Raw genomic sequence first — 14,733 nt, 5'->3', positions numbered from 1 at the left:
GCCGCCGGGCGGGGGCGGCGCCGCCTGCCGCCCTCCCCGCCGCCTCCGGCCGGCGGTCCGGCTCCGGGCGCTCCGGGGGCCGGGGGAGGGCGGGGTCGGGTGGGTCGCGCGGCGGCCCGGGGGACCCAGAGGGCGGGGTCGCGGGGCGGGGCGGGAGGAGCCCGTCCTGAGGTTCGGTGCCGGCGGGGGCACGAAAGGGACTTCGCTCCGCGGGAGGAGGTACGGGGAGGGGGGCGGAGAAATGCTGGGCTTGGACCCCGGGACAGCTAGGTATCCTGAGTTCAGCCTGGGAAGACCTGGGGGTTCTAGCATTCTTCTCCTGGAATATGGGAATTCTGAGAATTCTTTCCAGGACTCAGACGGTACTGGAGGTTTGCTCTAGAGACTGAGGCTGCTGATGCACCTGAGACCTGTGACCGAGAGCGGGCTTTCCTCTCCAGTCTGGCGATTGGGAGTCTCCCCATCACTCCTAACCCCCAGTTCATCGCACCTTCCCCCAGTGTCAGCCCTCAATGTGGAGCTGGGATCCATGCTTCCTGCGCTCTCGCTTCACCCTTTAGTGAGGGGGAATGAGGAGAGTCGTGCCTCAGTTTGCCTGTGCCTCAGTTTACCCTTGGACTTCGCTGTCAGGCCCCAGGGCACCCCTGCCTGGGCCTGGATTCCCCACTGAGATGCTCAACACAGATTAGGGCTGATCTTGGGCTTGATAAACTCACAGCTTCTAAGGGGCTTTGAGATCCTCTTTGGGTAAGAAGTGGGACTAAAGATGGTCGTAGGGAAGAAAGCCTTTAAGAATCATGAAAATGCTGTGCTCATTTCCTCCAGGCCTCTGGCTCTTTATCATAGCCGACCAAGCACTTTTAAATCATCAGATCCCACAACCAGCCATGAGGGAAGCAGTGCAGGGAGTGTTACCCCCATAGCACAAAAGGGAACCTGAAGCCAGGAGGGGACACTGATTGCCCAAGAGCACAGAGATGGTCAGCGGCAGAGGAGCCAAGACCAGCAATCTAGATCTTGCCTCGGCCTGGTCCCCAGGACTAGAAATTGCCCCAGGGGGGCGCCTGGGTGGCTCAGTCATTAAGCGTCTGCCTTCGGCTCAGGTCATGATCCCGGGATCCTAGGATCGAGTCCCACATCGGGCTCCCTGCTCGGTGGGAAGCCTGCTTCTCCCTCTCCCACTCCCCCTGCTTGTGTTCCCTCTCTCGCTGTCTCTCTCTCTCTGTTGAAAAATAAAATCTTAAAAAAAAAAAAAATAGAAATTGCCCCAGGGGCCAGCTGTGGGTGCAGGGGTCCCAAGAAGGGCATCGTAGCACCCCGCCAGTTAGAGTTTGCCTTCATCCACCCAACCTGACTCTGGACACATGGCTTTCTCCTGGTCCTGGTCTCCACAAGGGCAGAGACCCATTTGTCTGGGGAACCCAGTCCAGGCAGCCCTGGCATGGTGTAGACAGCACTCATCGTAACGTTGAAAATAATTACACTGCAGGGATTGGCTTCCCTAACCTGCCTTAGCCCCCTGCGTGTCCCTAGGGGCTCAGCTGTGGCAAACCTGGGGGGTTTGAGGCAGATCACTATCCTTGCTGGGCCTCAGTTGCCCCGTCAGGTCTAGCCCACATCCCAGAGGACCCCTTCTGGGTCAGGCACTGGGCCAGGCACAGGGATCACAATGAGCCCTGTCCTCATGTTCTCTCTGCCTAAACCAGTACTAACTAGCCTTAAGGACCCTTCCTCTCCCTTGCTTGGTAAGTATCAACGGAGAAGGGTTACAGGCGAGGCTGAGACACAGAGAACAAGCGCCATGCAGGAACTTGGCCTGTTGGATAGTGTGGAAGCACTGGGTAGGGAGGAGAGAGGAAGGCAAGTCGACTCTGGTTTTTGGAAGGGGCGATCAGGAGAGGGATATTAGTCAGTCTTGTCCCCCCACCAACCCTTTCAGCATCTCCTTCTTCCTGGTGGCCAGGACTGGCTACATCATTTGCAGGGCCTAATCCAAAATGAAAACGCAGGGCCTTTTGTTCAAAAATTACTAAAATTTTCGGGTACCTGTGTGGCTCAGTCGGTTAAACATCTGCTTTCAGCTCAGGTCATATCTGAGGGGTCCTAGTATCAGGCCCCTTAGGGCTCCCTGCTCAGCAGGGAACCTGCTTCTCCCTCTCCCTCTGCCCCTCCCTCCCCGACTCATGCTCTCTCTCTCTCAAATAAATAAATAAATAAGATTATTAAAATTTTCAAGAAGGCAGGGTGCCTGGTTGGCTCAGTGGGTGGAGCATAAGACTCGATCTCAGGGTCATGAGTTTGAGCCCCAAGTTGGGCCTAGAGCTTACTTTAAAAAAATTTCAAGGGGCGTCTGGGTGACTCAGTTGTTAAGCGTCTGCCTTCAGCTCAGGTCATGATCCCAGGCTCCCTGCTCAGCAGGAGGCCTGCTTCTCCCTCTCCCACTCCCCCCTGCTTGTGTTCCTTCTCTCACTGTGTCTCTCTCTGTCAAATAAATAAAATCTTTAAAAAAAATTTTTTTCAAGAAGATAACAGTAAAGCATTCAACCGAGTGTGGGGCCTTTCTGACTTCAGGGCCGGGGTGACTGGAATCTATGAAGTTGGCCCTGACAGTGGTTCATATAATTCCTTAGAAAAGCTCCCTTCAAACCACAATCCCCGCCCCCCCCCCCCCAAGAGTGCCTGGCTGGCTCAGTTGGTAGAGCATGCAGGGGTCCTGACTTCAAGCCCCACACAGGGCATAGAGTTTACTTAATTAAAAAAAAAAAATTGAGGGGCACCTGGCTGGCTCAGTCAGTGGAACATGCAACTCTCGTTCTCAGGGTTGTGCATTCGAGCCCCACATTGGGTATAGAGATTACTTAAAAATAAAATCTTTTTTAAAAAATTGAAAAAAAAAAATCCCCACAATCCCCAGGAGTCAGCTCAGAGATTGGATCCCCTGATTTGGAGGTGGGGAAGGAGGAGAGTGGGGAGAGATCAGGGTTATTTTCCCTTCACTGTTTCTGACTCCCAACATCCAGACATTCTCACCTCCCAACTCCAACCTGGACTACTCTCAGACCAGCAGCCCCAGCTTTCCCTCCTGTGCCCTGGCCTAATGGACAGACATACTTCAGCGACACCCGGAGAGGGCTAGCCTGGGAAGGGCTAGCCTGAAACCCTGCCCTCTAGATTCATGACTACTCAGCTCAGCTACCGTTTTTTGCTGGCCCTGTGGGCAGCTAAGGAAACAGACTTTCCAGCAGCCCGTGTCGGCAGGGCCCAAAGTCCATCCTGGAACCAGGCTGTCACCTGACCAGGCAGGAAGCTGCAGCCCCAGGGAGAGACCAGCAGCCCCCAGACCCTCCAGCTTTGCCCCCTCTGTTTCTGGAAACCCCAGGGCCACCCTGATGTCGCACCCATATCCACCCAAGGCTCCCCCACCTCCTACTCCCAGGGAGACCTGCCTCCCATGAGCTCCAGCTTTGTCCTCCGCTGGGCCTGGTCTTCTTCCAAACTCCAGACTGGGCAGCCAGGCCAAGGTGTGGCTGAGCCTCCCACATTTTACAGGGAACACCAGGAAGGAAAAGAGCCTGTAAATCACATAGCCAAGGGTGGGAGCACCTGTGACTGCCCTCAGTTCTTAGACCAACTGGGGGGCTGAAAGTATAGTACAGGGAGGAGCGGTTCTGCAAAGTTGAGATATGGAGTGATTAATAGTACTCCTATTCCATGGATAAGACAGCCTAAGAAGAGGTGGAGTGACTTGCCCCAGTCACATAATTACCTCTGGACAGAGGTGGAATTTAAAACTGGCTTGTGTTCACGTGTGTGTTTGTGGGTGTATGTGTTTCCTAACTGAGCACTTGCTTTATGTCAAGCCTCCCTACTCCATGCCAGGTGCCTTCAAGGGTAGACAGTGAAGACCCTGGGAAGAGAAAGTACTTCTCCTGGGACCTCCCGAATGTTCTGCTTAACTTTGAATGCACTTGCATGCATTTTTCTGGGGAAAGGTCCATAGCTTTAGCCAGATTCCCAAAGGGGTTCCTATTTCAGAACGAACCAAGAATCTACCCTTTGATCCTTTTCAGTGGGAGGATAAGATAGAAAGAGGCCCCTGGCATGATGCTTTCCTCCCCTCTCCTCCCTAACATGGGGGTGGGGGTGGGAGGAGCCATGCAGGTCCCGTCCTCACTGTGGGCATTCCCTGGTCCCCTGCCCTGGCTGCTGGCATCCGAGGAAGCAGGTTAACGTGTCAAACAACATCCGCTGAGGTCTTCTTAGATCTTCCCAGCACCTCCTAGAATCAGGTCCTGAGCCTACTTGCGCCCATTTCCCCTGCTGGGTTGAGAGGTGAAAAAGCACCCAAGGGGCTTGTGGTGGGTGCCCAGAATGAGACGGAGCCTGGTGGGCTCCCAGCGCTGAGTTGGTGCCAGCTCCTAGGAGGTTGAGGAGGGAAGGGGAGAGAGAGTGAGACAGGAGAGGGCAGAGGAGAGTGGCGAGCAGGGGCACAAGAGAGAAAGGAGAGGTAGCTCTTGCCACTGCCCAATCTCCAGGGCAGAACAAATTCTGATTCCCTTCATTCTTTCAACAAACATCTGAGCACCAGCTCTGTGCTCCAGGCTCCCAGTTGGACTGTTATTCTGTGATCCGATTGTCACTCTCTTAGCTGTACACAGTGTAGAAAAGTGGTTTTCGACCTTTTTCTTTTAGCAGTAGAATTTTCTTTTTCCCCTCAAACAAAAGCCACCTGCCTTTTATCTGAGAGATGAAATGGATAAGAGCAATGTTTTCTACATATAAATTTAGTTTATAAACCAATTTATAACCTTTACTTACCACAAAGTAAATCAGTGGGAACCGTGATGTCACCATGATGGACTAAAAATTTGAAACCCAAGTTATAAGTGATGGTCTGGGTTTTAACTGAGAGCCGGCCTTCCATTTGTTTCTGTGGCAATTTGTTTTATTATTATTTTTTAAATATTTTATTTCTTTATTTGACAGAGAGATAGAGAGAGAGCACAAGTAGGCAGGGTGGCAGGCAGAGGGAGAGGGAGAAGCAGGCTCTCCACCGAGCAGGGAGCCAGACGTGGGGCTCGATCCCAGGACCCAAGGATCATGACCTGAGCCGAAGGCAGCCCCTCAACCGACTGAGCCACCCAGGCGCCCCAAGTGGCAGTTTGTTTTAATAGGTAGTTAGAAAATACTGCGCCCATAGACAAGCAAGGGCGAATGCTAAGAATTTTAACAACTCTGTAGAAATGTCAGGAGAAGCTTTATTCTGAGGTCTGCCCTGAAAGGAGTTATCCAGCCAGCCTTAATGACCTGTCAAAAGTTAGCCTAACCTTGTTCTCATCTCAATCCTGCCACTAACTTGCTGGGTGTCCTTGGGTGAGACACTTGTCCTTTCTGGGCACCAGCTTCCCTATCTGAGCGTCCGATTTCACCCAGGAAAGTAGTGACTGTGTGGAGGTATTTGAGTGTGTTGGGGTGTGTGATGGGGGTGCAGTGCACATAAGCAGAAACTTCATTACTCATCCTCACCGCCTACCCCCATCCCAGCGCTGGGCCTGAAGAAGGGTCCACAAAACCACTCAACTGCCCAAGTTCGAAGGCAGAGGCGGGTTGCCATGGAGACATGCTTTGTTTCCCTACTGTCTGGCTGCCTCTGACAAACACAAAAAGCCGAGCCAGATGGACACTGACCTAGGCCAAAAGAGCAGGGATTTCCTGACCCAAGATCCACAGGGCTCACTGCTTTCCAAGGAGAAGGGTTCAGTTCTCAGTTCTCAGCCCCAGAACAGGGGGATGACCAGCCTGACCTGCCAGCTGAAAAGGCTTCCTGTAGGGGGCTGCCAGGTGGGGCCCTCAAGGTATTTGCAGACAGTCACTCCACCAGTCCTAGGCAGCAAGCCGGGCCCTGTGCCCAAGGGCAGGGCTAGGAGGGAAACACCCACACTTGGGGCCTCAAAGAAGCTGGGAGTAGGGTCAAGATCTGTGGGCAGAGCTCCCTGCCCACGATCAGAGGGAAACAGTTGGATGTGGATTGTCAGAGAAAGCTCCCACAATCCACACAGAGGCTTATACAAACACAGGCTGACATACCCACACGCACACCCGTTCACACTGGCATACCCAGTTATATGGACACACACACTAAAACACAAACCCAGCTACACATCGACATATCTAGATACCCATAAACACTCAGGGACACAACATACTGACATCTAAACACACACAAATATGAGAACATATTGAAACACAAACTCATACACAGATGTATCACCCGCATACACACACACACACACACACACACGACCAACACACCCAAACACATATATAGAGACATGCCGATTCACACACACACAGATACACAAATGCACACATTCCCAGATGCACAGACCCTCATACACAGACATCCACCAACACAAAAACAAACACAGATACTCAGGGACCCATAAACCAAAGAGATATCCAGAAGGCCTGTTGCACAAATACAGATACAAAGAGATAAACAGTTACAAGTAGAAAGGCAGACCCGCAAATACCTCATGCAGATCCAGGCACCGGGAAGAAAAGGGACCTGATACCCTGTGAGGGTCAATTCTGCACGGTTCTATCTGTAGCATCCTTTAAAAATCCTTCCGACAATCTGTGAAGTTGGTAGCAGTATCAGGGCTCCTTACAAATGCAATAATGTAGAATACGGAGTCTCTACAAGGCCCAGACAGTGCGGGAGGAAATAAGATAAAATGTGAAAGTGGCTCGTCACCCACGTTCCCCAGACCAGCCAAACACTCTTCATGCTGGTGGGCAGGATATACTTCTTCTATGCGTTTACATACAAGCATGTAAAGATACTACAAGTCTGAACATTTTCCATAGAACCATCTCAGAGAGGTTAAGAAATTTGACCAAGATCATAGAGCTAACTTAGCACCAGAATCAGGATTTGGATTTAGCTCTGATTCACTCCAAAGTGCTCTTTCTGCTGCCTCAGCCCGCAGACAACCGCGTTCACAGACAGAGTCAGAAAGGGGAGGCCCAGGCCCAGGGGCAGGGGGAGGGGCCGCACCTCTGGGCTGGAGAGGAAGAGAGGCCCAACAGGCTCTCTGCCTGCTTGCTCTGGGTCTCTCAGTCGGCTCCTCTGGCTACTTTCTGTTAAGGAGCAGATGTATTTCCTGGGACTGGAACCTTTGAATCATTGACCCCAGGTGAGCACCACGCAGGTGACTCAGCGATCCACACACAGGTCCAACACCCAGACTATCACAACCCACTTCTGCCAGTCTCCTGACCCCTCTCACCCCGTCAATCCCTTCACCACAGGTCCCAGGGATCCTTTCCTAAGGCTAAATCTGGACCTTGTCCTTCCGCTGCTTAAATCCCTTCCTGTTGTCTCCAGAGTGAATCCCAGCCTCTTAGACACATAGAGCCCTTCGCTCCCTGGCCCCAACCTGCCTCTCCCCATTTTTCCATTTGGCAAAGTACTTCTCCTCAGAACCAGCTCACATTCTCCTCTTGTTGAACCTTCCCCAACTCCCCATGCAGAATCCCTCCCTGCCTCCAGTCCCCCCCCCCACCCCTACTCTCACTCCACAGAGTCTGTCCAGCAGACAGCCACCTCAAGACTTAAAATCATCACCACTGATAGACTGATTAACTTCCAGGACTTGCCCTGAAGGTGCATTATATAATGATCTCCCTTCATCATTACAGTAGCCCTAGAGGGATAAGAACCATTGTCCCCATTTTACAGATGGTTAAATGGAGGCTCAGAGAGGTTAAGTCCCTGCCTTACAGTCTGATTTTCTTGAAAGTCAGTCCTTGGGCACCTGGGTGGCCCAGTTGGTTAAGCGTCTGCCTTCAGCTCAGGTCATGATCCCAGGACCCTGCTCCGTGGGAAGCCTGCTTCTCCCTCTCCCACTCCCCCTGCTTGTGTTCCCTCTCTCGCTGTGTCTCTCTCTGTCAAATAAATAAATAAAGTCTTAAAAAAAAAAAAGTCAGTCCTCGATCAAGCCATATACAATCACATTAGGGCAAACATGTTCATCTCTGAATTTCGGGTGGGTGCACAGGCTTGGCACAGTGGGGAAGGGCTGGGTGAATGGTTGTTGAATGGGGTACCCATCCATTTGCTGTCCCCCGGGTGACAGAATAAGAGAGGATAGAGGAGAAGAGGAGGATGGAGAGACCCTGGCATGGCCCCTGCTAACTGGGATTCCCCAACAAGTCACCGAAGGCAAGAGTTTCCTCAGGATCTGGCAGGGGCTGTCCCTGCAGCACAGGGACATCTGCAGAGACCCTGCTGGGAGAGCGGGTGTCCTCTGCCTCCTCCACACATCCCTTCAGTCAGGAGCTCTGAACCAGTGTGTTATTAAATATTTACTGTTTCCCACTCTGCTCAGCTTGGTGCCAGGCCCCGGAGAAGGGAACCAGAGAGCAGGGGACAGGCAACTGTTTACAGTTAATGATCACCTACCAGGTGGCACAGAATTCTCCCAACAGCCCTGCAGCTCGGGTTCTCAGCCCGACTTTTGCAGCTGGAGAGACGAGGCTCAGAGGGGGAAGAGGCTGGTCCCAGATCACACAGCCAGCGAGCCAGGATCCAGAGTCAGGTGTGTGCACGTGTTCCCGGTGTCCTGCGCCCCACCCCCAGCAGGGAGGATGTGGGCCCAGCTCAGTGGAGACTCCAGGAGGCCATTTTTGAGGTGGGGCTGCGGCTGGAAGACAGCCTGCCTGGCAGATTTTCTACAATAACAACAGCTTGCGTCTGTGTGGCACTTTCGCTTCCATTAGCTCACTCTGCCCTCCCCAACATCCCCTTGGGTGCCTATTATTGTCTCCACTTGATGGATGAGGGATGGAAGCTCAGTGAGGTCAGGTGATTTTCTCAAGGTTGCACAGCCTGTATGCATGGCAACTTTTGAACCCTAATCTTCCTGCTGGGTCTCCCTGCCTCTCCCACTTCTGCCCCCTTCCAGCGGGCCTCCGTGCTGCCCAAGGGAGCTCTCAATCACAAATGTGAGCTTCTGGTTCCAAGGGCCAGCTCTCTCATAACACAGAGGGCCGCACCCTTGCCCAGAAATGATTCCTCAGCTCTTCCTGATTTGTCCAGCTTTCAACTCCTATCCAGCCTCCAAGTGCCAACTCAAATGCTACCTTCTCTAGGAAGGCTTCCTGGATTGGCTTTCTTCATACAAACCTCTAATAGAGCAATTATCTCATTATAGTTAATTGCTTTACTGTCTCCCTCACCAGACTGTGAGCTCCTGAAGGGCAAAGACAATGATTTTTCAAGTCTCTTCACTGCCCCTAGCTTTGCTGTCTCAGTAAGCACTTGCTGAATGAATGGAAAGACATCCCGGAGGGCTGGGCCTAGGGGAAGACGGTGGAGTATTAACAGAAATAGGAGCATGAAGAAGAGAACTTGGTGTTTGGGGAGGAACAGGAAGGGATGAGATTTTGCTTTTGGCCATTTGGAGCCTGAGGTGCCCAGTAGGTAGGAGCTGGAAGTGGGGTGGGGATGAAAATGGGCCAGGAAGAAAGGATATTAACAGTAACTGAGGGGCGCCTGGCTGGCTCAGTCTGTAGAGCATGCAACTCTTGATCTCAGGGTGATGAGTTGGGTATGGAGATTACTTATAAATAAAACTTTAAAAACAAACAAACAAACAACCACTAACTAATACTTGCTATGTGCCAGATCCGGTGCTGAATGCATCATAGGCATTATCCCATTTGATCCCCAAGACATAGGTAATACAAACCTGTTTGATGGAGGAGAAAGTTGAAACTCAGAGAATTAAATTAATTTATCCAAAGTTACACAGCTAGTAAATTAAGGGCAGAGCCAGGAGTTGAACCCAGGTCCCTATGATGCCCAAGTCCATGCACCTCATCCATTCTCTATACAGTAGACTAGAAAGGACTGAGCTTATAAACACATACGTTTATGGGGTGGGAGTAGGAAGCCCAGATGAGAGAGGGAACTGTCTAAGAGATAGAAGGGAAACCAGCAGGGTGGTGTTTCGGGACAAGGAAAGAGGTCCAAGAAGGGCCTGGTCAGCAGGGCCTACTGTCCCTGAGAGATCAAACTGGGTTGGGTGCAAGATGTGGCAACTAAGAGTCAACCTTCCAGAACGCTGCTTCTACATGCATCGAGGAGTCAGTAAAGGGACCTGCTGAGTGGGAGGTGAGGAAACGGTGGTTGGCTGGGAAGAGGAAGAGAGAACCCAGAAAAAAGGGAACACCCCATGGGTATGAGGACTTAGGAGGGCAGGGCAAATAGGTTGGGGCTGGCTTGGAAATACTGGGGAAGGGATGCGAGCAGGTAGGAGGAGAACGGTGAGCAGGTGAGCACTTTAGGCTGAGCCAGCCACTCAACACAAGGACACTCAATCTCTTCCTCCACAGCCCAGACATTGTCCCTCCTCCTCCTTCCCATCCCCAACTTGCAGGCCAAGCCATCTTATCCTCATTCCTCCTACCCTCTCCCTCCCCCACTCTGCCCCCACAGCTCCCCTGAGTTTGTTCAGGACCAGCCACCCCCACCTCCAATCTGCTGTCTCACCCTCCCTGGCCCAGCTGGTGAGGCAGGGAGGGAGGAGTTTCCAGGCAGGAAAGGGCTGAGTCACTCAGCCACACATCTGGTCTCAGATCTTGATACCCAGCTGGAAGGGGTAGGAAGGAAGAGGCTCCTCCCCCACAAATCCTCCTGGCCAGTCCTCACATTGCCTGCTGGGAGGGGCAGGCTGGGAAAGGAGAGTCCCAGCTTTATTAACAACCAGAATTTGCTGGGCTGCTTCACCCACTCCAGCAGGGGTCCTTTGCTTCCGTGACTGCCTTTTAGGCTCAGAACAGCCCTGAAAAGTAGGGTTTGTCACCTCTATTTCACAGGTGAGAAAACTCAAATACAAAGTGGCGTGGGCGAGGCCACACGATTTGGAGAGCTGGTCTGTTGGTGTCCCCATCCCATGCTCTGGGCACACAGAAGGCGGCGGTGTTTGGAGACAGTGGAAAAAAGCCCAGGGGCTCCAGCACACCAGTGGGTGATCACTGCAAAAGCTAGGTTGGGGGAGGCACTTGGCCCATGCTCCTGCTAAAATGGCCCCTTCCTAGGGGTGCCTGCCTGGCTCAGTTGGAGGAGCGTGCAACTCTTGATCTTGGGGTTGTGAGTTCGAGCCCCAGGTTGGGTGTAGAGATTACTAAAAAAAAAAAAAAACCCTTAAAAATAAATAAAATGGCCCCTTCCCAAAGTCCCAGGGAATGAAAGACCCTCCTTTCTCCTCTGTGCCCTGCTCTGTCTGGCCATGCTGTTGTTGGCTCAGCTCTGAGCCACCCCTACCTCATTCCTCAGAGTCTTTCATCCTCTCTTCACTCCACCATGCTGAGACGAATAGCAGGAGCCTTAGCTCCTGCCAGTCTGCACTCTGCTGGGGCATAGTGTTCCCATTGTCCTGAGCAGAGAGGTGTCTGGGTCCCGGGGAGAGGCCAGGGGATCATGCCAGGCCTCTGCTCTTGTCCCAGGCTGCTTTGGGGCACAGGCTGCTTTTTTAGGCACATCCAGTGTGACCTTGGGCAGGTTACTGCCCCCCTCCCAAATGGGCTTTCCACTTGTATTATTCAGAAGAGCAGGCACATCAGCATTCTTCCACAGACCCAGACCATCCCTGATATTAACTTTTAATTGATTTAATTGTATTTAATGTGGCTAGAGTCACAGCTGTGCCACTCGCTATGTGACCTTGGGGCAAATTTCTGGACTTGCCTAAGTCTTATCTTCTTCTTTAAAATGGGAATAACGGGCACCTGGGTGGCTCAGATGGTTGAGCGTCTGCCTTCGGCTCAGGTCATGATCCCAGGGTCCTGGGATCGAGTCCCACATTGGGCTCTCTGCTCCTTGGGAGCCTGCTTCTCCCTCTGCCTCTCTCTCTCTCTGTCTCTCATGAATAAATAAATAAAAATCTTTAAAAAAATAAAAATAAAAAAATAAAATAAATAAAAAATAAAAATAAAATGGGAATAACATGGGGCACCTGGGTGGCTCGGTCGCTCAGGTCATGACGTTGGGCTCTCTGCTCAGTGGGGAGCCTGCTTCTTCCTCTACATCTGCTCTCTCCCGCACCCTGCTCCTACTCGCTCTGTCTCTCTCAAATAAATACATAAAATATTAAAAAAATAAAATAAAATGGGAATAACAACAATATTACCTCCCTCCCAGTGTGGTTGTCAGGACTTTTTATTTATTTATTTATTTTAAGATTTTGTTTGTAAGTAATCTCTGCACCCAACATGGGGCTTGAACTCACAACCCTGACATCAAGAGTCACATGCTCCACCAACTGAGCCAGCCAGGTGCCCCATGTCAGGGTTGAAATTTAGATAACACCTAAAGCAAGTACCACATAGTGTTTACCAAAAAAAAAAAAAAAAAAAAAGCTAGTATTGTTATTGAGGGATTTCTTTTATTTATTCATTTATTTATTTGACAGAGAGAGACAGCGAGAGAGGGAACACAAGCAGGGGGAGTGGGAGAGGGAGAGGGAGAAGCAGGCTTTGCACCAAGCAGGGAGCCCAATGCGGGGCTCGATCCCAGGACCCTGAAATCATGACCTGAGCTGAAAGCAGACGCTTAACGACTGAGCCACCCAGGCACCCCTATAGAAGGATTTCTGATTACAAAATGAATTCATGCTCAAAGAGAATTTGGGAAATGTAGAAAAGCACAAAGTCATCAATAAAAATCACCTGTAATTCCACCCAGAAGGACTTTTTTGTGATGATTTTCTTCCACAGAGTAGAACTGCCGTCCCTCACCCTCCAGGGGATTGACCCATGTGCTTCCAGGATGAGCAGGGAGTGTGGGGGGTGGATATAATCTACATTTCCTGTGTCCTCTCTGGGCCTCAGTTTCCCTGTCTGGAGAGGAAGGGTTGAACTACTCAGGGAAGACAAATATAATTGCACATGCTAACTGCTTCCTCAAATGAAGTAGCTCGGAGCGCCGTGCTTAACGAATCCTGTCTGCATGGACGCGGAAGGAGCGGTAGTATGCGGATCCCGTGGAGCCGCTGTATAGGGTCTAAGAAATCCCTAAGAATCACTTCAGTTGGTGGCGCCTGGGTGGCTCAGTCGTTAAGCGTCTGCCTTCGGCTCAGGTCATGATCCCAGGGTCCTGGGATCGAGCCCCGCATCGGGCTCCCTGCTCGGCGGGAAGCCTGCTTCTCCCTCTCCCACTCCCCCTGCTTGTGTTCTCTTTCTCGCTGTGTATCTCTCTCTGTCAAATAAATAAAATCTTTAAAAAAAAAAGAATCGCTTCAGTTTTTAACATTGTAAGAACATTTCCTCTTCTCATTCTACTCCCTGTTCTAGATCCCGGCTTCCTCTGGGGAATGGGGAGAGAATCTTTGTCTCTTCTCCCACCTCAGGCCTGTCCTCAGCAAACTTCCGAGGAATAGTACTCAAATAGCTCCCATTGAACATGCTGCCTTGTTGTACCTTCTCTGTAAAGCCAACTAGGACTCTCCTTAAGTCAGACTCCCAACAGGGGAGCTGGAGAGGGAGGAGAGTTTGAGTTTTCCCTCACTAAAAAGGAAGCATGCAAATATATGCATACCAGCAGCCATTCCTCATCAGCCCAGGCTTGGATACTTGAATATTAAATGATCCTATGCAAATGAAAGCATTATCAATAGCAGCCACTTTTTGTTTTTTAGACAATAGGGCCTGAGTGGATGGGCCCAGGGTCAATCCAGCCCTCCTTGCTAGGGAGAAAGGACAGTGCCTAAAACACTCAAGTGAAAGATTTAAAACTGGCTTTAGTTCTGGTATGACAGCTATGTGAGAGGGGCCTGAACTCAGTAAGGGAACAGAGACACAGAAAGAGCCAGAGACTCTCTAGGGAGAGGGGTGGGCTCAATCATGGGGGAGGGGGGTTCTGTAAAAGACATGGGGACTCAGTGATGAGTAGGGTGCTAGAGAGCAGGAGGAAGGGAGAGAATTTACTGAAGAGAATTCTCAGGAATCTGCCCTGTCATCCCAATGCCTATCCTTTCCCCACCCCTCCCAGTTCTGGAAGCTTGCCAAGGGCTGTAACCTGAGGGACAAAGAGGGGCAATCCTCCAGATGCCTGGGTAGGGCCATCCCAGGATTCCAAATGCCTTGCTGTATCCAGGCAGCAAGGTCCAGCCTACAGGACCCCAGAGGTAGGAGGAAGCTCCCAGGAAAGTCTCCCTTGACCTCCATGGCCCCAGGCCAGACCTAGCCTCTGGTGTGGGGGGCTCGCTCCCAGCCCTGGCTTCCTAGCCCCTGAAGTCCTCATTCCTCAGGACTGTGGTGTTGCCTGAGTCCTTCTGAGTCCTTTTGAATCCTTTCCCGGCAGACACAGGTCTCCAGTTTCCCTCCAACTGTTAGGAGGAGTGCCTGACACCAAGGTGCTCGGCTATGTCCCTCCCAGTCATGCTGACTATAGACCCCAGGATGGGCTCAGGTACCTGAGCTGAGTTAGGAAGGGATCATTGAGTTAATGTCCCTAGAGCCTATTTACCCATTTCTTTTACTTCAAGCCCTCACTGAACCTCTGTCCTCTCACTGAACCCCCATCCCTTCACTGAGCCCCAATCCCCCCTCACTGAGCCCCCATCCCTTCACTGAGCCCCCATCCCTTCACTGAGCCCCCATCCCCCTCACTGAGCCCCCACCTCTTCATTGAACTCCACCCCCTCACTGAGACCCATCCCCCTCACT

The sequence above is a fragment of the Neomonachus schauinslandi genome, chromosome 4 (assembly GCF_002201575.2).
Source record: "Neomonachus schauinslandi chromosome 4, ASM220157v2, whole genome shotgun sequence".
Classification (NCBI taxonomy): domain Eukaryota; kingdom Metazoa; phylum Chordata; class Mammalia; order Carnivora; family Phocidae; genus Neomonachus; species Neomonachus schauinslandi.
This window is presented reverse-complemented; position numbering follows the sequence as displayed.